This window comes from Gigantopelta aegis, unplaced genomic scaffold (genome assembly GCF_016097555.1).
Source record: "Gigantopelta aegis isolate Gae_Host unplaced genomic scaffold, Gae_host_genome ctg1945_pilon_pilon, whole genome shotgun sequence".
NCBI classification, from domain to species: Eukaryota; Metazoa; Mollusca; class Gastropoda; order Neomphalida; family Peltospiridae; genus Gigantopelta; species Gigantopelta aegis.
Window position 1 is genome coordinate 42,577 of NW_024532807.1, and position 27,994 is coordinate 70,570.

The 27,994-nt window shown below is 35.0% G+C and overlaps 4 pseudogenes; 2 read left to right on the plus strand and 2 right to left on the minus strand.

Moving 5' to 3' along the window:
* Positions 1 to 262: 262 nt before the first annotated feature.
* Positions 263 to 4,235, minus strand: LOC121391194 (annotated as a pseudogene).
* A 10,194-nt stretch (positions 4,236 to 14,429) lies between these two features.
* LOC121391195 lies at positions 14,430 to 20,209 on the plus strand (annotated as a pseudogene).
* A 297-nt stretch (positions 20,210 to 20,506) lies between these two features.
* On the plus strand, positions 20,507 to 24,082 carry LOC121391196 (annotated as a pseudogene).
* A 380-nt stretch (positions 24,083 to 24,462) lies between these two features.
* On the minus strand, positions 24,463 to 26,812 carry LOC121391189 (annotated as a pseudogene).
* Between the last annotated feature and the right edge of the window lie 1,182 nt (positions 26,813 to 27,994).

Below are 27,994 nucleotides of genomic sequence, written 5' to 3' on the forward strand. Positions count from 1 at the left end.
TATGTAATAATTTGGAGTTTTTGAAAAGCAACAACACCTGCACAAAACTCCTAAACACAGCTATACTATGCTATATATATATATATGAGTATAGTATATAATATATATATATCTATATAATAGTATAATATATATATAATATATATATATATATATATATATATATATATATATATAGCTGTAATATATGTATAACAACCATTGTTAGTAAAAGCATTCGTTAGTAAGAGTTTATATACAAGAAAAAGCAAATAGGTAAGGTCTAGTATCGTTTCCTTCGAAGGATTTGTGGTTTCCACTCAATAGGATGTGACTCTTCTGTTGTCTAAAAACAAAATTCATTATCACATAATTGGTAGAAAGGGTGTGGCTTACAGCTGTTTCATCTTCTTTTTAAACTTTAATAGTTTTGTCTGCTTCACCAGTAATTAGAGACACCCACTCATATCAAAAGTAGCGGCAAATATACCAGCCGCTCACTGTCAAGGGAACCCAGGTTGAGCTGTTGTTTGTAATTTTTGAAAACAATATCCACTTCTCCAGTCCCAAAAATGCATGGAACCATTTATCAGCTAATGAGAGGGTGTTGGCATATGAGTAGAGGGCAATATTAAACAATACTGACCTCCAGAGACTAAGACATTATCTGAATTAACTGCTAAAGTATTAACAATAGATTGATGACCACTTAGATTTTGAATAAATTGCCATCTGGAAATTTCCATTGTTTAATATTATCAGGAGATGCTGACAAAAGTAAACCTGAAAATGAACCAGAATGACTAGTTACAAAAGATTTACACATACTCCTCTGAGGGATGATTGACGAGGGAACGTATTGATGTTTTTTATGATTTGTCAATACAGAGAGGGTCTTCCCAGCTGCCAAGTCCCATAAACGAATTGTACTGTCATGGCTCCAGTGACTACCTATATTACAAGGTAAGCCCCTATAATATCATAATTAATTAATTAATATTACTTGTGGATTAGTTCCTTGAGTGAAACACATCAGCTATCGTGTTAGTATGTCCAGTGAGTGTATGGATACATGCTTTAGTCCTCATATCCCAAACCTATTAAAATGGATAGATTATAAATGAAATAGGATGCATAAAAAGCTGATAATTTTAAACCCCATTTATAAAACATTTATACTTACTCGTGCACTAGCATCTCTACCAGCAGTAACTATCACATCAATGGTTGGATGTATTTGAAATACAGTACACTCCACTAAGATGTCCATGATAATGTCTAATAACCTAATAATAATAATAGTAACTATTATTACAAGTATTTGATGTTTCTTTACTTTATTTTGCTCCAAATCCCAACATTTTACTTGTTTATCTTCTCCACAACTAAAGAGATAAGGTTGTCGAGGACTTACTGCTAACCCCCGTACACTACTGATGTGTCCCGTGAGTGTTAACTTTAACCGACCACTGGATACTCCCAGAGCTGACAAGAGAAGAAAGAAATGAGATATAAAGATACAAACGCTCACTTTAATGTTCTATCTCCACTACCAGTTGCAAACCATTCATTACTTGGATCTATAGCAACTGAAGTACCCAACCAAGATGGCCGCTAATAACCTGACAATATATCAATACATACATTATATCTTAATAAAACATACTCTCATTAATTTCCATGGAGAATGCCATTGTGGTTTGATTGCCATAGGAGCTTTTTCTTGGTACTAATTGTCGTGTACCTTGACTTATAACTAAAGCCTATTGAATAATATATACATTAGATGACTTAACTCTATTATATACTCTAGTGGCACCTTCCCTAGTTCCTCTATGAATATCACCAAGACTACGCCCCATATGATCTATATGTAACATTCAATTAATTAACATTAAATTCTCTCTCTCTTCTTCTCTCACATATTTTCTTTTTTGCAGCCACTTCTTCACTTACACTCTGTATTCTCTCTTATTAATGGCGGTTGAACAGCTTGTGCTGTTCCAGGACCAGTGGAACTCCTATCATTATTAAGAGGATATTAGTTAATGTAATATTATTGAATTAATAGACATACCTGGGTACTGAAGGATAGGCGTGACCAGTTCTAACATCCAACGCCTCATAAGATCATCTTATAACAATAGAATCATTTAAATTTTAATGAATTTAATTGTTTTTTCTACCTTGGTATTTGATTTGGTGCCATTTTTACCTATAGTTTCATTGGGCGACCTATATCTTTACCAAAATGATGCTCATCATTAACTTTACATGCTAATCCAGTGGTAATGCCGTAAAAAAAAATGGGTACTGACGTGTAAAAAGAAATAATGCGGTTTTAGCATCCATGGTTTTAAAAAAGTAATTAAGAAATGGGGGTGTATTTGACTAGGAGTATAGAATGGTGGGGGCGATAATATTTTTTAGCATCAAGTGATTAAATGTGCTAGGTTAAGTTGCACTAAATTGTTCAGTTACTTAGCAGATTCATCTTCAGGAACAGGTTGTTCTTCTCTGATAAAAACATGTCATGTTCTTTTTAAAGAACGTAAAATACCAGTGTATGAACACTGTGTTTAATACTGCAAGATTGATCAACCTTCCATTTCTTTAACCACGCCTACTTAAGTGGGCGTTGTCACTTTGATTTAATGCTCACCATAACAAAAATGGACTGTGAAGTGCAGGATATAGAAGAGGAATAAATGAGAAGGAAGGAGACAATAGTGAGGTAGGTTTATTGTAATATTCTTGATATAACCTCCTCTAGGATGATTGTACAGCAGAACTATGCTATGTGTTCTAGAACAATGGAAGGCAGAATTGAAAGAAAAATCTTTGAGCAAAACATCACAAGATAAATAGTCTCAGGTTAGAGAGAGAAAGAAGAGAAATAACTTACCTCTTATATAGGGAGAGGACTGTATGGATGGGAGTAATATGCTGAACAAAGTCGAGACATGGCAGCTGTTGAAATATTGCATTGATATATTAGTATATTAGATATTATATACAGCAATATTGTAATATCTGTCAAGCTGTCCAGTTAGTATACAAGATAGTGAGACAAAGCAAGCAACACATCAATATCAACGTACTAAAAGTGAGCACACAAGGGCCATGTCCATTTTCATAGCCACCACCCTTTGGGATAAGGGTGTGTCTAGCGTGACATGAACTGGTAAACTAGCAAACTATTTTTATCATCTGTTATCATAAAAGTGGTCATGTAACATATTACTAGGTACTTGACTGGATCTAGCAGATGATTACTGGAAAATAGTGAAGAAGAAGATGGGATGTTGCAATACTACTCTATCACTGGATAACAATAGATACACTCTATACGTTGTTCTCCTAATACATTACTAAAGTATATATATAATGTATAATGGACTTATTGATTGGTTTTATGTTAGGGGTTCTACTCATATATCAACTCGTACCTGTGAAATATTTCGGTTACATACTCTCTCTTGTGGTTATTACCTGATTCTGATCCTTCGGTTCATTAGAAACAGTGTTGGTATGGTTAGTGGGTGGAGTCTAATCCACCACAATATGATTGCACTTCATAGGTCTGTAAAGGATTTATGTATTAGCTCGAGAAAAATTGCTCTGGCAACAAGCTTGCTAACAAGGAAACAATGTGTTAATATACTATAATATGTATTTACTTTAGATTCTGGGGAAAGAGATATACTCAATCCATTAATTGGAAGATACACAAGTTATCTCTGAGACATCACATTTCATTTCAATGATAGCAATTAAACCGGTACACATAAAACCAGTTAATCTACGTGTTTATATAGGCGTATATATCAGCCATTCCAGTTACATTCGTCCAGGAGATGACGCTCTTTAGATCATCTCTAACAAACAATTCACACTGTAGTGGTATATAGATACTTAAGATTTTGTGTGACGGTAGACGGTAAGAATACTGTATATCTCTCAGTCTAAACGTTTCTATTTAGTGTAGCGTCTATTACATGACAAGTCCAGAGGAACATGGACAAGTTATTAATAGATTACGTTATAAGAAACAAAAAGTGATTGCTTATTATTAGGGTTACTATACAATGAGTGATGATGACAGTATGTTAATACTAAGTTAAACTGACTTATCATTGTCGTTGTTAGATACATATAGTGGGACGTCGATCTGTTAGTCGTACCCCATTATGACTCAGCCCCAAGCAGTAGGACGGAGGGAGAAGAGAACCTCCTGAGGAACTAGTTATGCTCATAGATTTCAATGGTGACTATCATGATAATATATTGGAGTATATTTATATTAAAATGGGCTTGTTAGGAATTGGGTTTAAAAACATTCAATGAAGAAATTATCAAGGTCAACTCCATTGGAAAGAGTTCTACTTGTCCACTGTCAACAGGTTGATCATCTGTCTGTAAGTACCTAATTTGTATGTGTCCATTCATCAATTTGTCTATCCAGTTTCGATTTAGGTCATCTTCAAGTAACTGATTTTTACATAGGATTACCATACACACCTTTTTATTTCTCTCGCTGTTAAAGAGTGACTCTCTCCCTATTATTTGAGGAGTATAATACTATCAAATCCAATTTATCTTTTTATATGGTTTAACAGCCAGAATGAATAGCAACCACACCCCCAATGAAGGAACTATAAGTTGCATGACAAAATCCAGCGTTTGTATCATGACCTTAAACAGAGTTCATAATATATTATATAATAACTGAGATTAAAATATGTAACAAGTTACTTGGTCTGGGAAATTGTCTCATGCTCTATACAAATCTGGATATGACATCTCTGTCTTGAGCATGAAGATCTCCCAATACAGGAAATCAATGAAAATGAGGACGTATCGTACAACCTAGGTCAATTAGTGGTGAGCTGTAGTGATGTTACCAATCTGCCTTTTGAAAAGAGGATTTTTGACTCAATAAAAATTCAAATGCAAAGGCAACCGACACACGGAACTAAAAATCGGATAGCCTCAGACAAAGCATAAGAGTGAGAGGTCTCATTTCTATCCTGTTAGTAATAGTATCAGCCTGACCTGTGTCAAAAATTAGCTACATTACGAATTAGCAAAAGCAATGTGGTAGGCATCAAATGGAATATATCTGGAAAATGGTGAGGGACCAGAGACAGTCACCATGGATCAAGGAGATATATGGAGATAAATGGATGCATAGTATTAGGTGAATTGATGCATTAAAGGATAATGGATGCATTACTTTCGCGCCTGGCTTTTTAGCCTACTTCTTCTAACATTTCTGATTAAATCTAAAACAGTGATTTCAGAAGGAGGGGCATCCACAAACGTTAACTACACCCTTTATCATATAATTAGGCAATACGAAATGCATTGTCACCTGTATAAAAATGATTAATAGGTGAGTATAATGTAAGTACGTACATTACCTGTTACACCGATACATCAAGTACCTTGTTCAAGGGGGTGGAGCTAACCCGCGTCGCCAAAGAGATCTTTCCAAAAGCGAATGAAATGAAGGGTACAAGTGACATGACATCATTTCATAATATCATAGCTTTGGCTACATTACTGAAAATGCCCTGCACTGACCAAGCGGGGGTCAATATAAAACCACACCCACTATGAATATAAAAATTAAAGACCTTTCTCAGAGTTTATTTACTTCAGTTACAGTTTCAAAAACAAATGTTGTCTCTCGTTTTCTGTCTCTATTTCTCGGACATCTCACACGAGGCTACGGAGTAATGACGTACGTGAGGAACTATGCCAACATCTTTTATAAACTGACAGGTTCCAAATTGTGATGATGTGGTGGTGGGATCACAAAATAATAATTAATCATATTGGGCGTGGCGGCTTGGACTATTTGTTTTTAAGCAGTTTTTATTTGCACTAGAAAAAATTATGGGAGGTTAGATTTAACATTATTGTGTGGCCTGACGGAGAATCATGGCTGGGTACTCCAAAGGTCACTATACCACAACGCAGTGGGGCAGAGTAACACAGGCTTGGGCTGATGGCTATCAAGGAGGGAAATATTCAAGAAGCTTTCATCATTTCACCATCTAACCAGTAGTAAGAAAGATACAGAATTATTTCAGGTAATATATCACACGACAGATTGATAACCTATACAGCTGGGATCGAGCAAAGAAAGAATTCAACGCTTACATTCAAGAGTGGAGTTGCTTATGGACGATTCTGATCCGCCAGAGCAGTTTTAGCAGAAATTACTCTTAATGATCTCTCAGACACTGTTACAGTCAGGGTAGTCTTGATGCAAACACCAATAGACAAAAGGGGTCTTAATTTGTGGGTTGTGGTCAGAGTGAAGCATGAAAAGGGCGATGAGAGACTGATATATCTCCTGGTACAAGGACCTATGATTCTGCTGGTATGAACTGGAGATCCTCATGTAGTAACGCATGGGGCCAGTTGTTCCCGCACAAGAGGCTATTACCATAGCAGAGTTAGTTGACAGTATTGCATGGAGCAAGTGGGGATCAACTTGACAAGCGGTCAGGAGAAACTGAGACCTTTGATTGAAAGATATCATGGTAGAATAGTCTCTTGTGATTGGAGTTGCTGCAAATACAAAAGCTGTAAGAGAGAACAAGTGTGAGTTTATGTATTAATATTTAGTTAGGTGTAACAATTTTGATTGGGTTCGTTTCTATTAGAGTACTCTAATATCCATAATGTAATATATTAATTAATAAGCGTGTTGGGGTGTTGTAATTTGTAAGGTCTCATGTTAATGTTGCCAAGTCTGGTATCAGTTCTTGTTTACTTCCTAATCCATCTGCAAACTAATATTTTCCATTCTTTACATTCATTAGAACACATTGAAATATCATAATACATAATTTAGATGCTAGCATTATATGGTATCCTTATATGGTGACAGGTTTGTTCATATGTTTAATTTCTATATCGGTTTTACATTCTGTTCTAATATAAAATGCTAGTTCCAATTCTCTATACTATAGGGATTGAACCCCCTACCCAGAGTTAATAAAGTACACTCATTGCCAGCAATAATTTGAAACGGCTAAATCGTGATCACACTCGTTGCTATATTGAAAGGCACAACAAGCTCACCCCACACCCCCCACTACAATATACAAAAAAGTTGCTGACTAAAGATAAGTGGAAGAAAAAATTCTAGTGATCAAGGAATCTAGAACCTTTAAATCTATAACATCTCAATAAACGTGAGAAACATGCAAACACAATAGAGTATTGTGGTCAATATATTAGACATATTTGCACTTTTTTATGTGAGAGTTAGATGGATAATTGATATTGCAAACCATTACTATGTAAACAAGGTCATTTATAAACAAGTTATAGTCACTTCTAAAATGAGAAGATTAAAAGTTAACATACATGGTTTCTAATATTAAAAGCTATGTTGAAGGTTAATATGATCATTCCGATTGGACTCCAAATCCAAAATGAAGGTCAAACCAGTTTTGGTAACTGGTTGCATTGACAGTCGCTCGAGGTGGGATCACACCCACATTTTCATTAGGGGCCCCCATTGTTGGATGGGGGTTCTAGAAATTATTGCGGATTTCGAGAGTGAAATGAACATTCTAAGTCGTCGGACAAAATTAACATTCTACCAGTCCCAAGTGGTTCTTCTGGAGTACTTTTAGAGTCAAAAATGAGGATTTTCACTATCAAATGAGTATGATCAGGCTCCGCTCCCCCTGTAACAATTTGTACAAGGCCAGCAATACCTGGAATTCACGACAGTACTGGGTATAGAAGAATGCCAAATTCTCCTACTTTCATTTTCTCATAGTGTTTCTGGCCTCCATGTTTTGACACCAATAGAAACGCAAGTTAACCATCTACAATGTTGTCGGTCTTCAGCTCATAAGATCTGTCAAAACTAAAATTTAAATCTATTCCATTGACAATTCTTGAGTTCGCTCAGAATATTTCATAACCAGTAGTGTCTTATGTCATCGGACGTCATCATCAAAATTTTAAGGTCTGATTGATTAGGGAGTAGAGCTCCTAGTTTCAGATCTGTGGCTTCTCATCTTGTGTCTTGTTTCTTTGCTCGGTTGCTCTTCTTCACTAGGGTGCTGTTGGTTGTCGCTTTTTTGGGAGGCATGTTTTCCTCAGTGGGTAGGTAGACTGCGTATGCGCAAAATAATTAGCCGCAAAACATGAGTCCAGAATGGATGAGTGTTAGCAAGAAGGCGCTAGAGGAAAGAGGGAGAGGGAGAGGCTATCTTGGATTCCTCATAGACTTTATTATCCATAAAGGGCTATCCTACCCAGGTTACATTTCTAATAAATATTCGATAGTCAATTACTTATTAATATTGATTACAATTACTCAGGGACATAGAGGTTTTACTCAAAACAATAATGGACACCGCTGACCCCACTTTACACTCACACATCAACAGTCATCAATGGTACCCAGAAAATTAGTGCATACAGTAATAACAGTTATCACGAATACAATTGAACTCACTGACCCTTTATATACGTCTCTTTACTTTACTCTTATCAAATTGTCCCACATTGTGATTGCTCCCCACAGAACCTCTCTATGGATTAAGTAATTCTTATACGATATGCAAAGAAGTTGACACCACAAAGTATATACAAATATTTTGTAAGTGTGTGCTAAATCTTATTCTCTCTCATGAGGTAGCGGAAAAAATTACTTGTTCAAGGTAGTATCCAATGGTATCTATATAACGTCGAGTAATTGAGTATACCTGTTCAGGGCTGAAGCTGGATGGGGTGTGTATATGCACACTAGTTTCGAAAGTAAAGTGAAGTGAATATGGTTCACCTAGATTGAGCCAAAGTTTATCCCTTTCTCTCTTTCTTTAGTGTGGTTGATATGTCTCCATTAGTTATCAATGAATTTCTTGAAGTTTCACTAAAAGCTCCTCAATGTATCTATATAAAATCATCACAGAAACCACTCCCTATAAAGTAAACTAAAATGAACTACTTACCACTAGAACTTTCTTTCTTATTCATAGTTCACCAACTCTCTTGTTCGGGTACTATGTCTCAAAATGGTTGTCACAAATGGGGGATCTATTCAACCCTATCCTCAGCTACCTTTCTCTCTCCTAGCAACATTAAAGGTTTTCATGGGGACAACTGGGTCTTCCAGGACATCGCATTCCACAGACACATTGCCTCTTACCCTCATCCTGTGTGGTATGTTCGTTATATATCCATTTTGTATTTTATTCATCCCATTTTAGTTGCTGTTAACAATATTTACCAAGTTCCTTAGTGTCCGCTGGTCACCAGACAAAAACGGACAACGACGTTAACTGCATACTAAACGAAGGACCACACTCCTTAACTAATATCTCAGCTGGCGAGGAGTGATGGTGATAGTAGTGAAGTGGACGGAGTAGAAGAAGTAAAAGGGAGGGGAGTCATCATCGTCACTCTTTTGTCTCTAGGTGGATCTGAATCTGATCTATCAGATAGTGATATTACTGCTGTTAATCTCAAGTATGAACTACCTATTTAAGTAGAGGGTGTGGTATTATTATTATTTTAATGATAGGGAACTCAATCTAAGACTTCGTCTTCAGTCTCTCCATTTGCTTGTCAGCCATTTTTCAAGTTGTTTATTAATTAATATTAATTAATATATTTTTTCTCTTGTAGTCTTTAGATCGCACTACTTTGCTTTCTCTTATGGTCTTCCCTTTCTTCCTGATGCACCCACGTCCTCCCTCTTCCCTCCTCCTCCCTACTTACTGTCTATGTAAAAGCCCTCTCATAAAGTAAGCAATTAATGGTGACCTTTTTGAACTCTGACCTTTATGTCCAGTGTCGAAGTGCTGCTCTACTGTATTGGTTGCTATAATGGAGGGCTCTAAATCATTCCTTGCAGTAGCAAATGACCAGTGAGTAAATACATTGAGACCCCTCCAATTTATTGTAATTTGTAGACCTGTTCCTGCTCGTCCATTTACTCCTTATTCTACTGTCCCTTGGAGGTGTGGTTAAAGAACTTCATAGAACTGCTCGGGGGTATTAGCAGTAACAGCCGAACCTCATTCTTTAACATTAACCCATATTGTCAAGGTAATTTTTTTTTTTTTTAATACATTGAAGTGTCATTTCTCTACTCTGTGTGTGTGTGTCTCTCTCTAGTGTCTATCAGTATTAGCATCCAATACCACATATCATCAACTAACTGGACAATATATCAGTAGTATTGTAAGCTACATTGCAACCAATTGCAACAATCCTGGTGGTAATTATAAGAATTATTTTCTATTAGTTTTATTGTTTCTATAGATACTGAGTTGCTGTTGTAGTTTGACATGTTATGGAGCATTACTGTCTCTGTCATCTCCTCATTGGTGGAAGGGGAGGTGTGGTTAAAAGGATGGAGCTTCAGATGGAATGGCCTTGGATAGTACAGCATTGTGCTACACTTGTACAAGTCCATGTAAGTAATTGCATGTATTAAAATTTAATTATACCCCTATAATTATAGGAGTATATTACTCATAAGTATTAATTAAATTACTAGCTAGCTAAGTCACTATAAACAATTACCATAGCAACAACATATATGTCACTATGCAATAATTACAATAACAAATTTACAAGTACATGTACATGTAAATTAATGAACATTTGTTGCACTTTACAACATTTCTGAGCATTAATAATTACTCTACTTAACAGGACCTATATAGCTAAACTTCATAAAAAGCTTCAAGTGATTTCATTACTATCATTTTGGACCATTTTTAAATTCAGACCACATGTACTGTACATGTACTATTGTTACATTGTTAAATACATACCCATATATGGTACATACATCTATGGTACATACCATATATGGTATAGGCTTGGTAAGATTTTTTGACAGCTATTCTTTTATGATTTACTTTATTTTTTATGTTTCTATAGTAACACCAAGTCATTAGTAATGGAAGCTGTACAAGTTTTGACGGCCATTTGTAAAGTTTCATTTTCATATTGTACAGGTTTATTTGAAATGGATGCATTATAGTTAAATGGATGTATTGTTATCCATTCAGATCAACATGGCAGAGATTGAGTGAACTATATTTCAATGTTATGACTGGTTTGAAGAACCTCTACAACTCCATGCACTAAGAGTATGTTATATGGATGCATAGTTAACATTAATGGATTGATAGTTACAAAAATGGATGTATGGTGTCACAAATGGATTAATAAATATTTTTTAATTTATAGTTTTTAGAAGAGTCTAGGCGGACATTATCATACAACTAGAAAATGACAAGGCCAAGTGACTTTTCTCCTCTAATTATAATAATCATCTACTTAATTAAAGGAGCTAATTCCAGCTGCTTGATCTTTATTGGAGAGATTGTTATCTGGTCCATTAACACTGTGGCTTCAAAGAGGCACACCCACCCTACAATCATGTTCGCAATCTTGTTCTGTATTGGCAACTATGGGTAATATTATTGTAGGACAATTAACAGTATTATGTAATAGTGGGGCTGCTCCTAGTTCTTATTAGTTGTATTTAATTATTAGCAACATATGAGGATTTCTTGTACAAACGTTAATATTGGGTCTAGTCAAGACGAAAATGCTTCAATTAAGGTGAATTTACCCAATAACAACTGATACCTATACCAACCATTTCTTGGTTCAGTCTGGGGCTATGGCGTACGCTTGGAGTATTTAGTCCATACTCCATCTTAGTGATGATACCATCTTTTTAGTGTGACTGTAGTGAATGTATTAAAGATGGTTTATCACTAAAGAAAAACTGGACAGTAAGACCACAAGGCCAGTGCGGCTGTTGAGAAACCTTTCATGATTCTTTGTGGCATGACAGTAGCCGAGAGAGGTCATCCTTCTACTTTATCCCTCTCTAGCCTAGCTTGTGGTCAGTTCTTTGAATGATATTGAGAAGGTGTGGTCAGTTATTAAGTTATTATAAATGATTAATTATTGTTAGGTCAAAATCAATGCTGTTCGAGCGCTGGTAATTTATTGCGAGTTTTAAATGATGAAGGTAAGACCCCTATAATCACTTTGACTAATGAATGTTTAATTGTATGTAGTATTGGGAGTGGTGTGGGGTCCTGTGATTGACATGTGGCTCTTCATGGGCGGGCTCTGTTAACAATGGTAGTATGAAGACAAGATGGGAGTATGCTTGCTATGCATGTCATAATGCATTCAGTATATTCTACTTTCTTGAAAAGTACTGTAGTAGGGAAATGGTAAATGGATGAAATATAAATGATGTATATGGATGAATAAATTATTTTGAGAATACATAATTCTTTTAATATGGATGAATAAATGATGTAATGGATGAATAAATTATTTGATAGATACATTAATTCTTTTAATGGATGATGTTATGTATAGATACCAATTGTTGAGAATTGTGTGTTTCGGTCGTTACCTGTAAAAAATTTCAAAGTAAATTAATATTTTAGTAATTATTATAAAATATTTTATATTAGTACGTACAAATGCTGGCCTTTAGCACTTGGAAGCCCCACCTTCTGACCCCTCCCCTCAATTAGTACAAAATGTATGGATAGCATTATTGAAAGGTCTGGAAAACAGTCACTATCAACCAGACTTCACAGAATATCAACAGACGAATACTCTCCGTCACCAGGTAAAGTACAAGTCAGTACTAAGCTATAAAATGGTTTCTATGGTAACACCTGATGAGTCATGTTTAGCTTTGTTTGACTGTGTGCAAATTGATATCTGGTATTGAAGATGTCTCAATTATTGGCACACATCCTCTATCTCCCATGGCAACTAAACTCCTTAAACAGACTATTCAGGAATACCCAATAGATCAGGTATGATCACAAATCTTTCTGTAGCTTTACTACCAATCCTGCTGTATACTATTCTAGCTCTCAGAAGACAAAATCTTGATTGACAAATGTGAGGCCTCATATTATATATAATGTTAATATGTTTTTTTGTTATTAACTATTGTTAGGTAGGACAGTGATTGAGAAAGCCATTAAAAAGTTAGAATATTTACCAACAAAGAGATACTACAGAACAGACAGTGGTAACTCATTCCTTCAGTATTACAATTAGGAGAGGAAAATAAACAGAATAAATAAATATTTATAATATATTTTATTATTATTTCAATGTTAACTTGATTTTTGTTTGTTTACTCAGCCAGTCTTGATATCGAAAACAATGCCATATTAACTGTTGTCTCTAATTGCTCCAATAAGATTAGTTCTGATGGAGACAATTGAGATGAAACTCTGATAAATTGTTTGTCTTTAAAATCTTGCAAACATTGAGCCATTCTATGGACCTACAAGTAAAGTACAATGTAAATACAATAATACATGTTATCATTAACTATTAAAACAATACAAGTTTTACTTTTTGTTCTAATTGTTGATTGACTACTGGAAACAAGCCCAAAAGTGTCTCAAAAGTTCAGCTAAAGATCTTTGATAACGACAAAGATTTTCCACAGTAGACTGTGCAAAGAGGAGGAGGAGAGAAACTTGTGTCAGTCATTAAAGAACCACCAGGGAGAAGATGTATAAGGCAGAGTGTGCTTGAGAAGGTAACAGAGGCTTAAAGGAGAGAGAGAGAGAAATCAATGTCTTATACAATTAAACAAACCTGTTGTGATTGAAGATTGAAGTGACATTTGTGCTAACGAAACAAGTGAATGAGATGGTGTGTCAGCTACTAAACGAGATGATCCTATTGCTAATTGTAGGGCTCTTCAGATAAATCCACGTCTTGGATCTGTTGGACTAGAACTGCTCCTAATCCAAACATATAGAAAGTATTCCAACAGGTTATAAAAACACGTCACATATGCAGCTTGAATAGCATGTATTAATACTAATGTACTATGTTGATTGCATCGCTTAATATCTGTTGTTGTGAGTTTTGCCCACTTTTTTGCATCAGGAACTGTTCTCTTCAAGGTCCTAACCAGTTTTAAAAACAGGTATTTACATATGTACATACAATACCTCAAGGGGTTATCATAGATGGATAAACATGGGTCACTACTGCTATCCTGGGTATAGCTAGAACACAATATGTTGATGTTATTATTATTATTAAATTATATTATTACTTTAATATCTGTTTCTAACAACTCCTGAAATAGTAGCTCGTTTCCTTTTGGTTTTGGTGGTATTCTGTTCCGATGAATTTTTGTGACTGAAAAATTGCACCCAAAATTGTTCTCACCTTAACTATAATAAAAAAAAATTGAATGATTTCTTTGAAAATAGTACTACCTTATCAGGTTACTGTTCTGCATGCTTCCCTTCACTGTTTAAAATGGATAGATGCTAACTTAACTGGATTGATAGTAATGCTGACCTGATGGGTACATTCTAAATATATTCTCAATAATGTCAGTTGTTAGTTGATACTGTACAGTATTACATCCTGATATGCTTGAATGTCAATCTGAGAATGAAAAAGAAAAGAGTAATTTGTATCACAAGAAAATTGTACCAAGAATGCAGAAGGCAGTCCAGATTGTGTTCAGAGTTAGTGCTAACTCCATTCTAAAGAGATAAACAAATACAGACTATATTAAGAGATCTTATCATGTACCCATTTGTTAGCCCAGAACTCTTCAGCAGTAATAATTCCAGATACAACCATATCTTTATAAAGTCTATAGAGGTAGCATCTTGTAATAATTCCATTTAGCTTCCATTTCAGGATTGCGTGTCTAAAAATTACATACTACATTAGGACAATCAACCACATCATTACTTGTTGAGACACTTTTGATATCATCTGTAATAGACGTTCTACACTTGAGATCGATCTGATTTTGGATCAGCACCAACAAAATGGAATACAGTTGTACTGCCATCATGATGTACTATTGAAGTTGGACTTTAGAACCACTTTCTTTACTAATTTTATGACCTATCATTGACCAACATTGTCATTTAAACCATACCAATAAATAATATCAATGTTTACTTTTATATGGTATATGGACTATTAAAAGTGACCTCTGAGGAACCTTCAGGAGACCAAGCCACTTGTGACTTGTCAATACAAGGATACCATCTTGTTTTCTTGTACTTTACACTCCCTATTATCAACTGTGTCTCTTCTTCACTCATTTTAAACCACATTGTAAACCTCAAGCATCCAAAGGTTAAATTTATAAACACACCCCCCACGTGGTTTTAACTTTTAAAATCGTCATAAAACAATCACAAAAAACTATTTCATATTTTTAGAAGACCATTTTGTGAGGATATTGTCCCTTAGATAGTGAGACCCCTGGTGGCGAAGATATGACTGCAAACCATTCCTCTTTTTTGTGATAATTTTAAAAGAGTTGACTATCGACCAGTTTTCTGGTCTTCCTTTCTTTTCATCGTTACTTTGTAACGCTATGAAAAAAACCAACCACAAAATGATGTAGTTTTTATGCAACAAGAGCTTACCGACTCCTTGTCTTTCAAAGATGCTTGCTTTCTTGCCCTTTTTTTTCTTGGTCTGGACGTTTTTCTCTTGAAATAGTCATCATTTAAATGTTTGGAATATTTACTCCATCAATATCAACTTTAGTTTTAGTAGCAATAACATAAGCTTGATTACATAGATGAAAAAAAAGACGCAGAGGGACTCGATAAATTTTATAGGGACCCTACCAGAGAGCGTAATTCATACTAAAACAATACACTAATAATTACGTACAGTTACTAATAGCAGTCCTGACGTAACTGTTTTGAGAATATAAACGCTTTCCTTCATGTCGTCCTGCTAATAAGATAAGGACCGTCCTGGAGTGATGCTTTGTCGTAATTTTACAAGGTTTTTTGTTTTAATGCGTCGTCGTAGTTTCCTGGGTGTGTCCTCAGTGGGATACCATTTACGCTGTGTAATAAAGTAAAGCTGGAGTACTATCTTATTTTATACAAGTAGTTCATACGATTTTCTAGTAAGTATCAATCGAGTACCGCCATTTTTTTCACCACCAATAGGTTTTAATTTTGTAATGAATTCTTTTCTTTATTTTAGGCTCAGTACGTAAATTTTTTTTTTTTTTTTTTCAGATATTTACGTCTTCTAGCATACATAGCAGAACGTCCATATCTCCCATATTCCTCCTGGTAGAAGGGAGATAATTACGTGTAGCCTGAATGAGGGGACGACTTCTCTTTTTCTTCTGTTCGTCTTGTGGTTTATCAGACATAGCTATGATAAATACAATATTATACAGTAATGGAGAAACTAAACGATTTTTTATATTTAAATGCATTAAAACAAAGATGAAAAAGGTTTTTAAAAAAGATTACTGTTTCTATGACGAGTACCACATTGGATAGGAGGACTATATACGAGCCGAGCATGCGCCAGTTATGAAACCACGTGGTCAAATGTGTCAAGATGTCTACTTGGACAGAAATACAACCAGCCATTTCTCCTGCAAATTTGGAAATATTGAAACAGCAAAACTTCCACACACAACTCCAGTCCAAGTATATAAGACGAGGTCTTTAAATCACTTTATTATTTTTGTTATTATTAGTGTCAAGTGATAACCTCATTTTATGAACAATAAAGATGTCGCTGTTCAGGCTGTAAGTTCGATAATAAAATATTTACTGGATAATCTTTTAATATTTTACAGGTCACTGGTCAGGAAACGTTAGCCTTTGTAATTCCATATTAGAAATACTAAATCAAAGGTAATGATATAATTTTTCACAATTTATTGTATTTTTTTAATAGAATAGAAAAGTGTAAGATCGGAGAGGTAAGTATTGCCCTTCAATTGGCTCCACCCACTTCCCCACCCCCCACAGACAGAGGTGCTGTAGTTATTTTACCTACTCGAGAATTAGCAGTACAAGTTGCTGAAGTGATGAAATTATTTTTATTGTCATCAATGTCATTACAACTTCTATTGAGGTAGTAGAGAAGTTTCTAAGGATGTAATTGCAATAAATATGAAGGGTCAGTGAACATATTTCCATAAATCCATTCCCATGTTGTTAGGAACAGGAATATAATTATGTGTGTCTATACTTTTTAGAGGAGTTTGTTGTGGTGGCCACTCCCTGTCGATTTTAGCTGATCTTCTTGAACGTAAGGATTGTCATTTAGCTTCCGTGTTCGATCTCTTGTAATACTCCACCCACCCCATGATTATTACTCCACCCATAACATGTATTAATTAGGAGGTCCTGGTATTGGATGAAGCCGATCGCTTGCTTGATCTTGGATTTGAAGCCACGTAAGTTAGCCGATCCTCATTGATGTCATAATGATGTCATTCATAGTCTTAACACAATATTGAGTATTTTACCAAAGCAAGACGAACCAGTAAGTATAATTTTTATGATGTAATAATGATGTCATTATTTTATAGGGTCTTTTTTCTCGGCAACACTGACACATAATGTAGAGGTATTAATAAGAGGTGGATTACGTAATCCTATAATATTGCTCTCAGTTCAGGAGAACAATTAGTATGTGTTCTGTCGTTACAACTATTAAATTTTTAGTTAATTACAGGAACAATCAACCCCCTCCTTAATTAACTATTATTTAGTAAGTTCAAAAAAGAATTAACATTAAAATCATGGCTGTTTACAGGAAACTCATCAGAAGAGAAGCTAGCACATTTTTGTCACATTTCTTTTTCATCACAGAGATAAGAAAACTTTTAGTTTTCTTTGCCACATGTCTGTGTGTTATATATTTCAGTGATATTGTTAAGAGGTATTATTTATATAATATAATATATCTACCTTGTTTCTAGACTAGTTGACATACCTGTACTTTCGTTACATGGAAAAATGCGAGAGAAACGTCAAATTTGTTTGACTCATTTATGACAATGGATAAGTTAGTATGATAATTATAAGTAATATAATGTCATTAATAACTTCTAATTAGAGGGGTATTGATGTCTACTGATGTAATGGCTCGAGGTATTGATATACCTGATGTAGATTGGGTTATACAATTTGACCACCCTCGTCAGCAAAGTAGTGGGTGTGGCTGTGAGTCTAGTGAATTTATTGCTTTTTTTAAAGAGCTTTATACATCGATGTGGTCGTACCGCTAGAATTGGGACGTAGTGGGAGTGCCCTTGTGTTCTTGCTTCCATCAGAGACAGCTTATATTCCTTATATGGATATTAGCCAAAATGTAAAATTATTACCTCTTGAGAGAAATATGAAATAGAGAGAAACTTTATAGAAGGGAAGGTTCGACCTCTATTAACTCAGGAACGGTAAGTGGTTTTTAAGGATTTCTAATGTGTCCCTATTGTTGTATTATTTCAGGAATTATATAATAAAAGTATACGGGCTTTTGTCTCATTTGTCGATTTTACAATAAACATGAATGTCATGTTATATTTAATGCTAAAGTACATCACCTATTACATAGTAAGTAACAGTTCATATAACCCTATCATTAGCTCTGAAATTACCTAATTTGGCTTATGGTACATATGGTTACTTCACTTACCAAAAATGCCTGAACTCAGAGGACAAGATACATCATCTTTTGTACCATCTCCTACTCTATTGAGGACATACCTTATAAGGACAAAAGCCAACAGAAACAAGCTGAAGTATTAAAAGCAAAAAAAAGGTGTAGGTGATATTTACTACGCATATTTGATTGAATTATTAGATGCTGCATGGCAATCAAACGTCAGAAAAGATGGTAAGAGGATATGTTATTACTACTATAACTGGAAGTGACCTTTTGTTATAGAGTCAGCAAAGAAAAAGAAACACAGAAGAGCGACGGATAGCTAGAAGGAAGAAGCGTCAGAAAAATGTACAACATGTATTATGATATTCAGAGGTATTCATATTTATTTTTTAGCATCAATTTTCTGCTGATGATTTACAAGAGTTAGCTCATGAGGGCTCGTCTACTCAAGCGATACAAGGCAGGAAAGGTAATAGAGACGCTATATGGCCTTTGTGTGTACATTTGTATTACAGATATCAAAAAAAGAATTAGAGGAACAGCTTGACAGTACTATGGATATCCTATAAATAAAAAATATGTCGATATAAGCACAACCTGTTTGTCTCAAAATTTGCTTTGTCATTTTTATTTTAACTGAAAAGACGTCAGTTTTGTTGTCATAGTAACCGAATTTTGTCGAGTTTTTGCGGCTAGTGGACGTCATTGTTACTATGCCAAATCGTTGTCCGGTCCGCGGGTTATAAAAAGGAAATCCGAAGGCGACCATTTAAACTTTTTTTTTAACTAGCACGTTTTTGTAAGAGATAAAGAATGGCTGACCAGAGAAAGTCTGGTCATAAACGCTAAGTTGGCTGAGCAAGGCAGGAAAGATACGATGTAATTAAATCGACTTTAGAAGACAAATAAGATGTGTTTCATCTTATTTCTAGATATGGTATCAGCAATGAAGTCTGTGCTGAATCAGATAGCCTTATCTTCAGAAGAACGCATCTTCTATCAGTTGCCTATAAGAACATTATTGGTACTCGCAGGATAGCCTGGCGGACACTAAGTGCCATCGAAGGACAGTCCGAATCAGATTCCCAAAGAATACAATATGCTAAGGAATACAGGGAGAACATTGAGGTTGAACTGAGGGAGATATGTAACACTGTGTGTTCTCTTCTAGATGACCACCTCATTAAAATGCTGAAGATGTTCAGAGTAAAGTCTTTTATTACCAAATGTAGGCCAACCCCTCTAATCATGTCTCATAATTAAATAATTTTTTTTAGGAAGGGAGACTATTGTCGTTATGAGGCAGAATTCAGTACTGGTGATTAGAAAGAAAAGGCAGCACAGAGAAGTCAAGAAGCGTACAGCACAGCAACAGAAACTGCCAATGAGAGAATCTTTATCCTTGTCATCCAATACGATTAGGCCTTGCTTTGAATTACTCTGTTTTCTATTATGAAATTTTAGGTGATAAAGGAAAGGCTTGTGACATTGCTAAGAAAGTGAGCATTCTTTTAAATGTTTTAGTAGTGCTTTTCTTTCTTTTTAAATAGGCCATTTGATGATGCGTTTCTGGACCTCCTGATGACGACGAATTGCTCAAAGACAGTACGCTTATTTTTGCAGCTCCTCAGGGACAATCTTACTCTTTGGTCAAGTGATGAAGACTTAGAGGATGGTATGTAATATATATTAATATTTAAAATAATTGTACGACGTATTTTTATAGATTCTGAACAAAAACTGAGTCAAAGAACTTGTAATTCACAGCTACGATTTTTGTGTTGTATTTTTTCAAACTCAACAAAATTTACTATAGTAATTTTTATTTTCTTGTTGTTAACTGTATAATTAAAAAGTACTTGCTATAATAAACACTTACAAAATAGACTCACGTGTTTCAGACACTGGATTGGTCAAGCTTTAAATACGTCATCTTTGTTGGCATAGTAACGTAACTAACACAATACGTATTGCGCATGTGTACTGCGGTTAAAATTACAAGCCGCCCATCGATTGAACGAGAACAAGTTTTGAAGACAGTATGGATGAAAGAGAGAGCCATGTTTTAGAAGCAAAGCTTGCAGAACAAGCAGAAAGATACGATGGTAAGCTTTTTTTATTTTATAACGTCAATATTAACGATTACTTAATACAGAAATGGTCGAGTCCATGAAGAGCGTGGGCTCAATTGAATACGACCTAAGCGTAGAAGAACGAAATCTCCTTTCTGTCGCGTATAAGAATTTATTGGAAGCAGGCGGGCATCGTGCGTATTATCTCTAGCATTGAACAAAAAGAGGAGAGTAAAGGAGATTCTGACAAAACTTGAAATGATTCGAACTTACAGGAGAGAAGTAGAGACAGAATTAAAAAAAATCACTGAGATGTTCTTTCTCTTCTTGACGACCATCTCCTTAAAGCATCAGATAATGGCGATGAATCTTTAGTTTTCTACAACAAATGTATGTTGTTATAATATATATCGAACTCAAGTAACAATTGTCATTTTCACTAGGAAAGGGGAGATTACTGTCGATACGATTAGGCAGAGTTCTGTACTAAAGATGAAAGAGACCAAGCCGCAATATGAGCGAGAATGCTTACAAGAAGCTGTGGAGATTGCTCATGAGAAAACTACATCCCAACAAATCCAATACGCCTTGGATTAGCTTTAAATTACTCTGTTTTTTTTATAGATCCACAATGACTCTAAAAAGGCTTGCGAAGTTGCTAAGAAAGTGATTTTATAGTATAGCAATTTAAAAGATGTATATGATATCCTCCCTTTATATAGGCATTTGATGATGCTATTGCTGAACTAGACAATCTTGGGTGAAATTCATATAAAGATAGCACTCTAATAATGCAATTGCTTAGGGACAACCTCACACTGTGGACTACAGATAGTGAGTCAAATAATACAATAATACTAAAAATTTGTAATTTTTTAGACGAGAGCAAGGGAGTCGAAGATGTAGAACAAGACTCATAAATACTTTTGTGCTTAGCAGGTTTTTATTACTTGATAACCAGACTTCTTGATACTTCTTTGATATTAACGTTGTAGGCCATTTGTTATGATAACTATTACATTATAATATAATATCTTTAGTTTATTATAAGTACATTGGTCTTTATAAATAAAAGATTTATGAAACTAACAACAAATATAATAGTTTTCAATTTCACCATTTGTTTCTAACCTGAAAGAGATCATCTAGTGCGTTTAGATAAAAAAGCATGTAAGCCTGACATTGTAAAACATCTCGTGCATTGACTGGATAAACAGCAGTATCTGAAGTGTAGATCCACTGATGGTTATGTTTACGATAAGTACAATAATGTCCAGATGAAGGACCTCCTAAGTGTTCAATAACAGCACAAAGTTTGTACTGATAACTGGGATTGGAATAACATATACAAAAAGATTTCCTGTTGTGAGTGTTTCTTACCTTATGGGTGTGGTCGTGTAAGCCATATAGCTTGCTACATCAAGGTGATAAGGAAATTCCAAGTGAGTTGTTTTTTTTGGTCATTGAGCCATCTGGTAACCAGATAGTACTACTATATAGAAACAAAGTATTTCTGGCAGTCGTCCAATACGTAATCGTTTCACAAATGTTCGTTTAATTTTAGTGTTTGCTTGCTGAGAACATGATGGGACCTCCACATCTTGCACAAATTCTGAACTCATGTACTGTCTAAGACTGTATTGCAATGAATTCTGTGTGCGAGAGAGAGTAAGTCTTTCTATATATATATATATATATATATATATATATATATATATATATATATATATATATATACACACACACAGTGTAACATCCTTACATTTGTACTGTAAGATGTAGGTTGAAGTGGAAGTGGTAAACTATCTATAAACTCATATCTTGTTGGTAACTAAGGATACACTAAAAATACAATAAATGTTATTATAGCTTACTGATTGTTTGCAATGACAACAAACTAATGTACTTGTTTAAACCCCCTTAATGGACAGGGTGGCAGACGAGGGGGAGCAATAATTGAACCTATTACAAAATAATGACATCATCAATGATGCTATCAATGAGCTGAACCCATCTTGTGCGAACAGATCCATTCATTTCTAACGATATGTTAACTAGTTGTGGGACTTCCGAGAGAGAAACTGGTCTGACCTAACATTGCATTAAATAGGAAATTAAAGGATTCACCTCAGTTATTATACACCTGTCATTTTCTCTTCTATTGTATTTAACAAAGCATGATAAAATTCCAATGCATCCTGTCATAATTAAACGAGTGGGTTGTTACAGACCACACCCACTTATCCACCACCTGCTGTTGGTAATCAATTAACCAGCCATGCCATCATTAATGCATCAAGTAATTCAGTGGGATTAATATCAAGTTCATTCTCATCATTCAATGCTGTACTAATAACAATACATCATATTGCAGATTAATGTTATATTAACCTTGAACAATGGAATATAATGACTTAATCAGAAATTTTGCCGTCTTGTAACTAGCATGACACAACAATAACCATTGTGATATAGCTGGTAATGCATGCTAAGGCCTAAACATCTTAAAAAAACAATCAAACAAACCTTGTAATATACCTGTATTACAGCTTTAATGAAACAAGTGTTTCCAAGATTGACAAGACCAGACACTGAGAAACTATGATCACGTGATAACCACGTGTTAAGAGTTTATTTACCTTTTCCTCTTCCATGCCTCTGGAAGTCCAATATAATGTACACAGTAGCTGCTGCCACTGCTGCCCCAGTCAGACCATAGTCCCCCCACCATAATGACGACATCTTATTGGGATTTTAGCTGCAGCACTACACCTTATGGCGTCGATACAATAGGCGTGGTCGATCCGATCATGTGGGTGGAGTTTTTAAACTGAATGCAGATATGACTGAAACAAATCAAAAACTGAAGATAAAGTTCGTAATAATGCAAAAACAAACCACCCACAAAATTTAAAGGCAGAATGACACCTAGAAATTTACAGAAGAGTCAGCTTGAAAAGTTGATGGCAGAACCAGTTTTGTTTTCAGACAATAATAAAGGATATATATTATTATCTGTAGGATAAACCTGTAGACATTCCTGCTCTAACACCAGAATGGAAACCACAAGAACCACCTGAATTCAAACGATTCTATATGGGTAAGTATCATTGCTAGCTCCACCCATCATTACATGAGTTAGCCCCTTAATTAATTTTAGGATCTAGTGCTGGTGCTGGAAGTGAAGTGTTTCATGTCTATCGTCACTTGCGGCGTTATAGAATGACCCGTCAACAATGGATACAAGAGAAGCAGAAAAAGAAGATAAAGATGCTGAGTTCCAACAACGATTAGCAGAAAAAAAAGTAGCTGCTGAAGAAAAAACTGCCAAGAAAGAGCAAAACGGTACTATTTGATGTGACTCATCTAATTATTCCTCTTTCTTAAATAGATTAAAAAAGAAACAACGTGTAAAGGAGAAGTCGTCAAAAGGTGACATATCAAAAGAAACAACAGAAAGGTCTAAGACGTGTATAGAAGAGCCTGAAGAGGAGGACAGTGATATTGAGAAAGAGGATGATGCCTTCACAAATGCATTTGTATAGGGGTAGATAAATGACTTGTTTTCACTGACCAATAATCTCTTTTAACAACCACATTAAATGAAAAAAAAACAGAACAACTGATGTAACAGTACATTATGATTCTATAGTAATAATTAAAGACTATGTATGAGTGTATAATTGTTAGTACACTAAGAAAAAAGAACATTAGCAGATTTTGAAAAGACGAAAGTAGCTTTTGAAAAGAAAGAACAATATCTTTCAAAGACCCCACAAACATAAGCTCGGTAGGTCAGTTTCTGTCTTTTCAAAAATTACATTAATTTTATTTAGACTATAGTTACATCGATGTCTCCATGAGATATGTACTATATTTATTAATAATTACTCGTTAAAGGAGGGGTAAGAACAAGGGAAGCAAGTTATTTCTTCCCCTTCTTGCCATTTGCTCCTCTAGGCGGTGTCTGAGGACGACTACCTTGACCACCACCACTATAGGGAAAAATTTTCTTCGATCTGATGCTGGCTTGAGGATCTATAAGATAAATGATCCGCTATGATTTAAGAGAGTTACCATTAGCAACACTCACCTGGAAAGAACACATTAATGTCTCATCAACACTCATCATTGCTCCCGCATTGTCAAATTCCCCCGCAATAATTAGGAGCAGAAAATAATGTCACTAACTGTCGTTTAGCAAAGAACTCATACCCATCTTCTACCACCTAACAAATAAACATTAATTAACAGGGGCACAGGATATATACCCACATACCCCCAAAGTATAACCAAATATAAAATGGTATAATGTATAAAGTGCTATATTATTTTTGTTAGCAAGGTTGCTTGATAAGTGACACAATTTTCATTCACTCAATTAGTGAGAACTATATTATATAGACAAGTGTTAACTATTATTACAAGATTAGTATCCTGCTTCAAATGTAACACAAGAAGCCATTATATCATTAGTTGTTGTCAAAAGACTACTCAGCTTGTTAATGATGCTATGTCATGATGACACTATGCAATGTATGGCATGATGAATCTTATTAAGGGAAATGAATGTAGTTAATTGCATTCTTTTACTCCTGAAACATCAGCTGGCAATAATGAGTCACGTCATGCTTAGTGTTTTGCCACCCCCTTTGCTTACTTGATGTGCCCGACATATTAAATCGAGATCGTGTTTGCAAAGAAATTTTGAGACGATTTCTGGACCAAATGTAAATGACACTCCTCGATCATTCTCTCCCCATCCCACTGTCTCCTTGTCAGGATCTGCCCATAGCAAGTCACATAGTAAACCTATGAAAGAGAAAATAAACAATCATTGTTACAATCAAGTTGTTCTTAAATGCACATGTGGTAAATGTTAATGTATACATTATTATAGCACTCGCCTTGATCTGGAACATCTGTTTGGTCTCATTATGCGCCTAATCTGTTTCCATGGACTGTAGATCAGGTGATAAACCTGAAGAGAGGAGGGAGAGATCGCCAGCGAGTTACATGTACAGTTAGAGCAAATAAACTCACCTCCATGACAACAAAAGATCTTTTCATCCAAAATGGCTGCTACTGGAAGACAATTAAAACAGTCTGTAAACGTTTTCCACAGTCTAATGTTTATATCGTCTTTTACCTGAAAAAACAACGAAATACAATGATCACAATTATGTGATAACAAGATGACAAAGCTATTGTGACAATCATTAAGAGCTATTAGTTAACTCACACACATGCAAATAACATAACCACAACATTAGACCACACCCACTCACACTCATCATAAAATCCATAAATTCTGTTGATGCTCGCACACTCGTGATTGCCTCGTAGCAAAAAGAAGTTTTCAGGATATTTGATCTTGTACGCTAACAATAGACAAATAGTTTCAAGCGATTGTTTGCCACGATCTACATAGTCGCCCAAAAAGAGATAATTGGACTCAGGTGGAAGCCACCATATTCAAAGAGTCGTAGCAGATCATAATATTGTCCATGAATGTCACCTACATGAAAACAATATTTATATTAAGTAATTGTCAGAAAGGGATTCCATGAACAAGATTCAACACCTTATAAGTTTAATGGAGTGTACAATGGAATGTGAGAAAGAAACAGGATACTAGATGGCCATCTCTTAAGTGGCATGAACTATATATAGCGTAGTGGTGTTGTGATATAGGATACCAGATACTATCTATTAGTGTAGAGCAACGTGAGCTATATCTATCTTAGGCAGTATTGTACCAGGAGTAAAGGAGGAAACAGCTAAATAATCATGATACTAGTCTTTCAAGAAATCAGCTTTCTTGATATATTATTTACTTACTATATAATTATATTGACCTTTGGTTGTTTATTATAATACTAAGTATTAATATAGAAATTTATAAACATGCTTAACTAATACAAACATAGTTGTGTTTTAAAAATACAACTTGATGTGCCACATACCATCAATAGATCTTCAATACAACTTAAAACTAACATTTTGTACTTCTATGTGTATATTTTACTTACCACATATCTTTAGTGGGGCCTCCAGTTCCAATAGAATTGGTTGACTCAGAAATATCTCTCGAGATTTCAAACATAGCCCTCTTATTTCAGCATCTGTAAGTTGAACATTCTTGCCTGGTCTTGACCCACGAACTATAAATTAAAGTAATATTGTAAATAAAGACACAAACTGATAAAGCACTTACCTTCTAACAATCTCTGAATAATACTATCTACGTTGAGTTTATCAACCTCAGATGCCATCACTCGACCAGTTATAACGTGTAATATAAGATTATAGCGTAACTACGAGGGATTGTCGCTCTTCAAATTAGGTAGTAAGTAAGTAAGGGATTATAGAATTATTGATGTAGGAACAACCTATCTCTCTCTGTCTTCTAAAGCCTTTTGCAAACTCATAAAACGTCTCAGTGGTTGCTGGCGAGGGGGCGACAAAATTTTTGGCGATCACGTGATGTAGGGCGTCCTACCCCTTACCCACGTGGTGACCTTGCTCATGGCTCATAGAGTATCTCGTATATTATCGTCTTGTAATAAACTTTCAACTCTTTACAGATCTCCTGTAGTTGGTTGTAGAACGCTAGATCATTGTAAGTGTTCATTTATTCATGTTACTATTATATTTTTTTTCTTTAGATAAATGGAATAAAAGAGTATTTGTCAATGAATGTTATTATACAACAAAGTCTGAACAAGGTCTTATCCATGTTTAAAAACAGAAATTAAATTAGAGCAAGAACTTACTTCTCATCCAACTATCGAAAGATTTGATATGTCCATCTCTGGAGCTTTGGCAACGCTTTCAAGACAACAAGAAATGAGGAGTAAGCATAGGAACCCCTAGTAATATTATCAGTAATAATCATAGTAATAAACTGATGCAGGTTGATATTATTGTGTTTTAGAATTGAAGTTATTATTGATGCTAACAATGCTATTGAGGCCACACCAGAAGAATTAGATTGAAGATGAAGACGTTGAAGTAAGTCACATATTAATATCTTGTACAGAATTGAATACTCTTGTTCTATTGCAGCCATTTTTCTTGCCTTCATTTACAGTCACTGTTTAAAAACCCTCAGTAAGATATATAAGCTAGTCATGTGACAGTCATATGATTTTTAGGGTGATAGTGTCCAGTTTGAATGTGCATTTAATAGCTATGGACAGTATACTGTAGAAGGGAACGAGTGGGAGAACATGACAATAGATAGTATCACAGTCCTCCCAAAGATGTACCAGAAAATAATGCATACACTATTGATACAACCTTCCTTAGTGAAGTAAGTTAGCTCAGTAATAAATCATATGTATTAGTGGAAACTCATAAAAGATGCTATTATTGACAGTGTCATTATAAAGTAGTTCATTATACCTTTATATCTCATTCTGTTTTGTGTATTATATAGGAGTTTATTGGATGCA